Source organism: Triticum dicoccoides, chromosome 4A (assembly GCF_002162155.2).
Source record: "Triticum dicoccoides isolate Atlit2015 ecotype Zavitan chromosome 4A, WEW_v2.0, whole genome shotgun sequence".
Taxonomy (NCBI): Eukaryota; Viridiplantae; Streptophyta; class Magnoliopsida; order Poales; family Poaceae; genus Triticum; species Triticum dicoccoides.
This window is the reverse complement of record NC_041386.1, coordinates 584,354,295-584,361,542: the sequence shown is the minus strand read 5'-3', so window position 1 is coordinate 584,361,542 and position 7,248 is coordinate 584,354,295. Positions and strand designations below refer to the sequence as shown.

Sequence of the window (7,248 nt, the reverse complement as noted above, 5' to 3'; positions counted from 1 at the left end):
TCGCCCGTACCGTACGTGTGTTGAACGCGGAGGTGCTGTCCGTTCAGCACTTGGTCATCGGTGATCCGAATCACGACGAGTACGACTCCCTCATCACCATCCCCTTGAACGCTTCCGAACTCGATCTACAAGTGGTATGTAGATGCAAACTCACTCCCTTGACTCGTTGCTTAGATGAACTCATAGATGGATCTTGGTGAAACCGTAGGAAAATTTTTAATTTTCTGCAACGTTCCCCAACACTATGGAGGTAATACCCTACTTCCTGCTTGATTGATCTTGATGAATATGAGTATTACAAGAGTTGATCTACCACGAGATCGTAATGGCTAAAAACCCTAGAAGTCTAGCCTGTATGACTATACCTGTTTCTGGACTAAGCCCTCCGGTTTGTATAGACACCGGAGGGGACTAGGGTTATACAAAGTCGGTTACAGAGAAAGGAATCTTCATATTTGGCCGCCAAGCTTGCCTTCCACGCCAAGGAGAGTCCCATCCGGACACGGGAGAGAGTCTTCGGTCTTGTATCTTCACAGCCCATTAGTCCGGCCCATGTCCAACAGGCCGGACGCCCGAGGACCCCTTAGTCCAGGACTCCCTCAACTGTCACCAGGAAAGGACACCGCAAGATTGAACCCAAACCTAAGCACTTCCCCATTGCAAGAAAAACCAATCTAGTTGGCCAAACCAAATGGATAGTTCGAAGAGACTTGCAAAGATATCAAATCATGCATAAAAGAATTCAAAGAAGATTCAAATAGTATTCATAGATAAGCTGATCATAAATCCACAATTCATCGGATCTCAGCAAACACACAGCAGAAAAGTATTACATCGAATAGACTCCAAGAACATCGAGGATAAGATGGTATTGAGAATCAAAGAGAGAGAAGAAGCCATCTAGCTACTAGCTATGGACCCGTAGGTCTGTGGTAAACTACTCACGCTTCACCGGAAGGGCAATGGTGTTGATGTAGAAGCCCTCCGTGACCGAACCCCCTCCGGTAGGACGCCAGAAAAGGACCCTAGATGGGATCTCACGGGTACAGAAGGTTATGGCGGTGGAAAAGTGTTTTTGTGGCTCCCTCTATTGTTTGTGGGATCACTACTAGGAAAATGCTTATACATAGAAGTTTACCAGTAGCGTTTGTTTGTGTCCCCACGCTACTGGTAATTACCAGTAGCGCTGGGTACAAAGCGCGCTACTGGTATGGCTTAGCAGCAGCGTTGTTTTCTTTTGGGCACGCTACTGGTAAGTGTGCCACACCACACCAGGAGATCAAAAAATATTAGTAGCGCTGGTTGTAAATCCCGTGCTACTACTAAGTGAATAGCTATAGTGCAGGCGATACACCCACGCTACTACTTAGCGTGTCCACTGCCTCTAGGGCTGGGCATTCGGTTTAACCGAACCGTTCGGTTCGGTTCTTCGGCTTTCAAAGAAATCCAGTTTTGAGAAAAGGATGACCGATCGGTCACTCGGAAATCTCCTAACCGAAGATTCGGTGGACCGAGATTTCGGTTCGGTCCTCGGTCGAGACTTAATTGACCGATAGATTAGGGAAAGCAATGAAAGAAAGCGACGCTTCAGAAATTGATCTGCAAAGAAACATTGCGTACACACGCAAGACAAGATCTTGTGATTACAAAATCAGATCAAAGTAACAAGAACTTCAGGTGAACAAATCAGCAATAAGATGCCCACGCAAGGCAATCAAAGAGAAAGCGGAAGATAGGAGGGAAGAGGGATGTGTCCTCCATAGTTCAAGCGCCACCGCTGTTGCCTCCAGTGGTTGAGGGCGGTAGAGGCAGCGCATGGCGGCTAGGGTTAGGCGCTGGGTGGGGGAGGGATCGTGAGTGGAGGCAGAAGAGTCGAGGGCTTGAGGCGCAGGTCGGTCATCTAGTGGGCTACTGAAGAAAGGAAGGAATCTTACGGGAGAGGTATTGGGCTGTGGGTTGGCCCATTACGTAGATTTGAGTGCACGTGCCTGTGTATTCGGTTTCATCGGTCCTTTCGGGTAACAAAACCATGACACCGAATTACCCAAATTAATTTCGGTTTTTGGAACATGCTGACCGAACTAAAAACCAAAACTTTCGGTTTCGGTCTTTTTGGCTTCGGTCCCGGTTTATTCGGTTCGGTAGTTCGGTCCTCGGTTAATATGCCCACCCCTAACTGCCTCCACATGCCAAGCGACCAGATAAAAAAACTCTCTCACACAAATCTCACCCCCACCGTTACCCCTGGCTCTCGGTCGAGCTCCTCTCCCCCACGATCTCGTCGCCGCTGCCACCACCCACGCCGGCCGGTTCCGGCGATCTCCGGCCGCACGCAACATGCCCCCAAGCTCCGCCCCGCCCTCCGTCCAGATCCATGCGTCAAGGTCAGCACCCTTACCCGCGGCTAGGGATTCGGGCGCCCCCGTGTTCTTGCCGCCGAGTGCCCAGGTCGGACCGCTGGCCAACGAGCAGCACCCCGCACATGCACGTGCCCAGGCCGACGAACAGTACGGGGATTGGCCACGGACGGAGACGAGTGCAGGCGCAGGAGCAGGAGAATCTGTGGCGGCGACGGATCTGGTGACCGTCGGGTCGGCTCGTCGTTCGTGGCCGGCCGGTGTCGCGGTGAGGCGCTGTCGTCCGTGGATTTCGGTGGCGGCTGACGGCCAATTGCTCTTGGGCGCCGCTGCAGCTGCTCGTTTATGAATTTTCAGTAATGCGGCTAGGTATGCCAAGTGCGTTTTCTGAATTTTCATAAGTGCAACAGCCAAGTTCAGTTTTAATTAAGTGTAGTACTAGTGTAGGCTTTGGGATATCAGTTATAGTTCAGTGTAGTACTAGTGTATGACAAACGAATTAGATGTTAGCAGATAGATGCACAATTAGTTCAGTAATGTCAAGTTTAGTTTTCGTTCATTGTAGTGCTGCTCAAGTTGAGTTTGGTTCAAGTATAAAATTTTCTATTCATGCCTTAACTTGTTTCTTGTAGTGAAGTTAAGGCGAGCATTGGAACATTTTGATAGCTTAGTCTTTTTGGATGGTCCTCTATCTGTATAGCATTACAAGCAACAGCCACTTAGCCATGAGAGTCTTTCTAGATGGTACTCTATCTACATACTCTTACAAGAAACAACCAACGAGTTATGGTATATGTTTCCATTCTCAAAATAACTATCTTTGATGCTTCTGAATATTTAGCTTTCAAAATGACTTTACCGAATATGTAAGATCCTATGCCTATAATTTTACTTTTTCACTCTTAATTTTTGCAACAGTATGATACTCTATGTAGTTCCTCAAGATATTGTTCTTTATTAGGAGGAATCAAGGATTAAATTTACTGGAATAGTCTATTTTACACACACACACACATATTATTACTTAATACATCCATGTGAGATAAAAAACATACTAATATTTATATTTTTGATATAATATAAGTGCACCTGCTCATACTTTTCAATAAAATCACTACATTGGTTTGAAAGAAGAAACTCCTCATTTCCTTCCAATTTAAGACCGCACTGGAGAATATACATAACACATCTATTTGATTGGTGTTACAAATTTGCAAGTGCAGCAGCTTAACTGTCACTAATATATGAAATGTTGCTCTAAGTCTCTTATGTCACATGAATGAATGTTATTACAAAATTTCATTATAAATATAGTAATAAATGGGAAGTTGTCATGTCGACTATAATCACCAGTGATATTTATAATGACCAAGTGCTGTTACTGCTGCTGATTACTAGTAATACAACAATAATACATCTGCAACCAAGAGTTGAATTGAAATGACCTGACAGTAAAGGGTACAATGTTGGTAATAATCTGCTGTTGTTGATGCCTTCTTGCTTGCTTGCTTGCGAATGACCTGGGAATTACTCCTACTTGGTGCACAAACTTTGCTTGTTGCAATTTGCCTCAAAAGCTTGGATTCAGAATCTATAATAAGATTTGGTCATGCCTAGCATTGTATCCTTCTTAAGTTGGGTTTTCCCTAATTTCTAGGATTGGTCTCTTAGGTACTGTTTATAATTCATATATACTATGCTGCTGCTATATGCTTTTGTTTATGCTATTGTTACTTAGTGCTCTATAGGTTACTGTTATATTGCACTAATGCTCCAAGTCCTTTTGAGTTCCTAGTAGTGGTCTTGGTTCATTGTTTAATTCCAGGATTTGTGAGTTCCTAATAGGGAACACATGGACATGAAGCTACGGCGGCGACGAAGACGATATCGACATGGGGCTGCGGCGACGATGATGACGACGACATCGACATCGACACAGGGCTACGGCGGCGACGAAGACGACGACATCATCATGGCGCTGCGGTGGCGGCGGCGATGACGACATCAACACCATCAACACGGCCTTGTGGAGGCGCCGACGTCGACGACATCAACACGGCCTTGTGGAGGCGCCGACGTCGACGACATAGACGCGTGGCATATATTGTGTGTGTGTGTGTGTGTGTGTGTGTGTGTGTGTGCGTGTGCGTGTGTTAATTATCTACATCCGATATGTATGATTGATGATTGACTGTATGCATAACATGTATGTATTGTGAAATGCATGTCTAAACTGAAATAGATAGACTTTTATTTTTTTTAAATCCTAATTTGTTACTAGTAGCGTGGGTGTATCATAGAAGCGCTATTGCTATTCCTTTACTAGTAGCGTGGGTGTGGAATACTAGTAGCGTGGGGCACCAGCGCTACTGGTATGTCTGTTTAGCAGTAGCATGGGGTAAAACACACGCTACTGCTAAAAAATAGCTGTAGCGTCATAGTAGTAGGGTGGGAACCTATGCTACTGGTAGTCCAAAAACCCACGCTACTGGTAAGGTTTTTCCTAGTAGTGGATATATGAGAATATATAGGCGAAGAAACTAGGTCGGTGGAGTCACGAGGGACCCACAAGGGTGGGGGCGCACCCTACCCCTCTGGGCGCGCCCTTCGTCCTTGTGGCTGATATGTCTCCAATGTATCTATAATTTTTATTGTTCCATGCTGTTATATTATCATTTTTGGATGTTTTATAATCATTTTATAGTTATTTTATATCATTTTTGGTACTAACCTATTGACAGTGCCAAGTGCTAGTTGCTGTTTTTTGCATGTTTTTTACATCGTAAGAAATCAATATCAAACGGAGTCCAAACACAATGAAACTTTTTATGGACCAGAAGACATCCAGTGGGCTGAAGAAGCACCTGGGGGGGTGCTCCAAGGGGAGCACAACCCACCAGGGCGCGCCTGGAGCCCAGGCACGCCCTGGTGGGTTGTGCCCACCTCGGTTGCCTCCTGAACCGTCTCTTTACTCTATAAATACCCCAATATTCCAGAAACCCTAGGGGAGCCGACAAAAATCAATTCTAGCCGCCACAAGTTCCAGAACCACCAGATCCAATCTAGACACCATCATAGAGGGGTTCATCATGTTAATTGGTGCCTCTCCGATGATGCGTGAGTAGTTCATTGTAGACCTACGGGTCCGTAGTTAGTAGTTAGATGACTTCCTCTCTCTTTTTTGATTCTCAATACAATGGTCTCTTGGAGATCCATATGATGTAACTCTTTTTGCGATGTGTTTGTTGGGATCAGATGAACTTTGAGTTTATGATCAGATCTATCTTTTTATCCATGAAAGTTATTTGAGTCTTCTTTGATCTCTTATATGCATGATTGCTTATAGCCTCGTATTTCTTCTCTGATATTTGGGTTTTGTTTTGCCAATTTGATCTATTTAGCTTGCACTGGGAAGAGGTGCTTTGTGATGGGTTCGATCTTACGGTGCTTGATCCCAGTGACAGAAGGGGAACCGACACGTATGTATCGTTGCTATTAAGGATAACAAGATGGGGTCTATTTCCACATAAATAGATCTTGTCTATATCATGTCATCATTCTTATTGCATTACTTCGTTTTTCCATGAACTTAATACACTAGATGCATGATGGATAGTGGTCGACGTGTGGAGTAATAGTAGTAGATGTAGGCAGGAGTCGGTCTACTAATCTTGGACGTGATGCCTATATAATGATCATTGCCTGGATATCATCATGATTATTTGAAGTTCTATCAATTGCCCAACAGTAATTTGTTTACCCACCGTTTGTTTTTTTCTCAAGAGAAGCCACTAGTGAAATCTACGGTCCCCGGGTCTCTTCTTTAATATATTTACCTTTGCGATCTATTTTCCTTTGCCTTTATTTTTAGATCTATTAAACCAAAAATACAAAAATACCTTGTTGCACTTTATTTTATTTGGCGTTCGATCTATCAACTTATTACAACTTTCTCACGTTTGTTTGCCAATTTCTGGCACCGTTACCTGTCGGATTTTGGGTTCCGACAAACCCTTGAGGTTCGAACTCTGGGGTGCGCACGAAGAACTCTCTCTCCCTAGCTCACTCTCGCAACGATCTCAAGGCCTAGCTCGCGGAACCCAAGGAACAAGAGACACGAGGGTTTATACTGCTTTGGGCCACCGTTGTGGTGTAATGCCCTACTCCAGTGTGGTGTGGTGGATTGCCTTGTAGGCTAAGGATGAACAAGTACAAGTGATGAACCGCCTCCTGAGGAGAGGTGTTCTTGAGCTTGGTGAGCTGGTGTGTGTGAGGGTGATCCAGATGATCTGTCCCTGATCAGTTGCCTCCTATGGTGGTGGCTAGTCCTACTTATAGAGGCCCTCACTACTAGGAAAAGGCTTATACATAGAAGTTTACTAGTAGCGTGTGTTTTGGAGCCCACGCTACTGATAATTAGCAGTAGCGTGTGTTACAAACCGCGCTACTGGTACAACTTAGTAGCAGCGTTGGTTTCTAGAGGGCACGCTACTGGTAAGTTAGCCACACCACACCCCCCGGCCAAAAAATAGTAGCAGCGTTGGTACCCTAACAAGCGCTACTGTTAAGAAAATAGCAGTAGCATGGGGCCACTAAGAAGCGCTACTGCTACTTCTATGTGTAATCTTTTACCAGTAGCGTGTTTTTTGGGCAAGCGCTATAGCTAGTTTTATGTACCAGTAGATATTTTGTCTGGCACACATAGCAGTAGCGCGCTTTGGTGCCCAGCGCTACTGCTATGCTCGCTAGCCAAAATATCTGCCACCTTTCCCCCCTTCTTCTTCCTCCCCCTTTCTTTCTCCCCCCTCCCTCTTGCACTTGCTTGTCCTTCAATGCTTCCCCCTCTTCTTTGCCCCTCCTTCCCCCTCCATTAATTCCCTCCCTCCTTTCT

The 7,248-nt window shown here is 45.2% G+C and overlaps 1 long non-coding RNA gene across 1 annotated transcript; it reads left to right on the top strand.

Moving 5' to 3' along the window:
• The first annotated feature begins 2,200 nt into the window (after positions 1-2,200).
• Positions 2,201-4,596, top strand: LOC119286991. The gene is made up of 2 exons (XR_005140722.1): positions 2,201-2,726; positions 4,203-4,596. It is a non-coding gene; the product is annotated as an uncharacterized LOC119286991 (long non-coding RNA).
• The last annotated feature ends 2,652 nt before the right edge of the window (positions 4,597-7,248 follow it).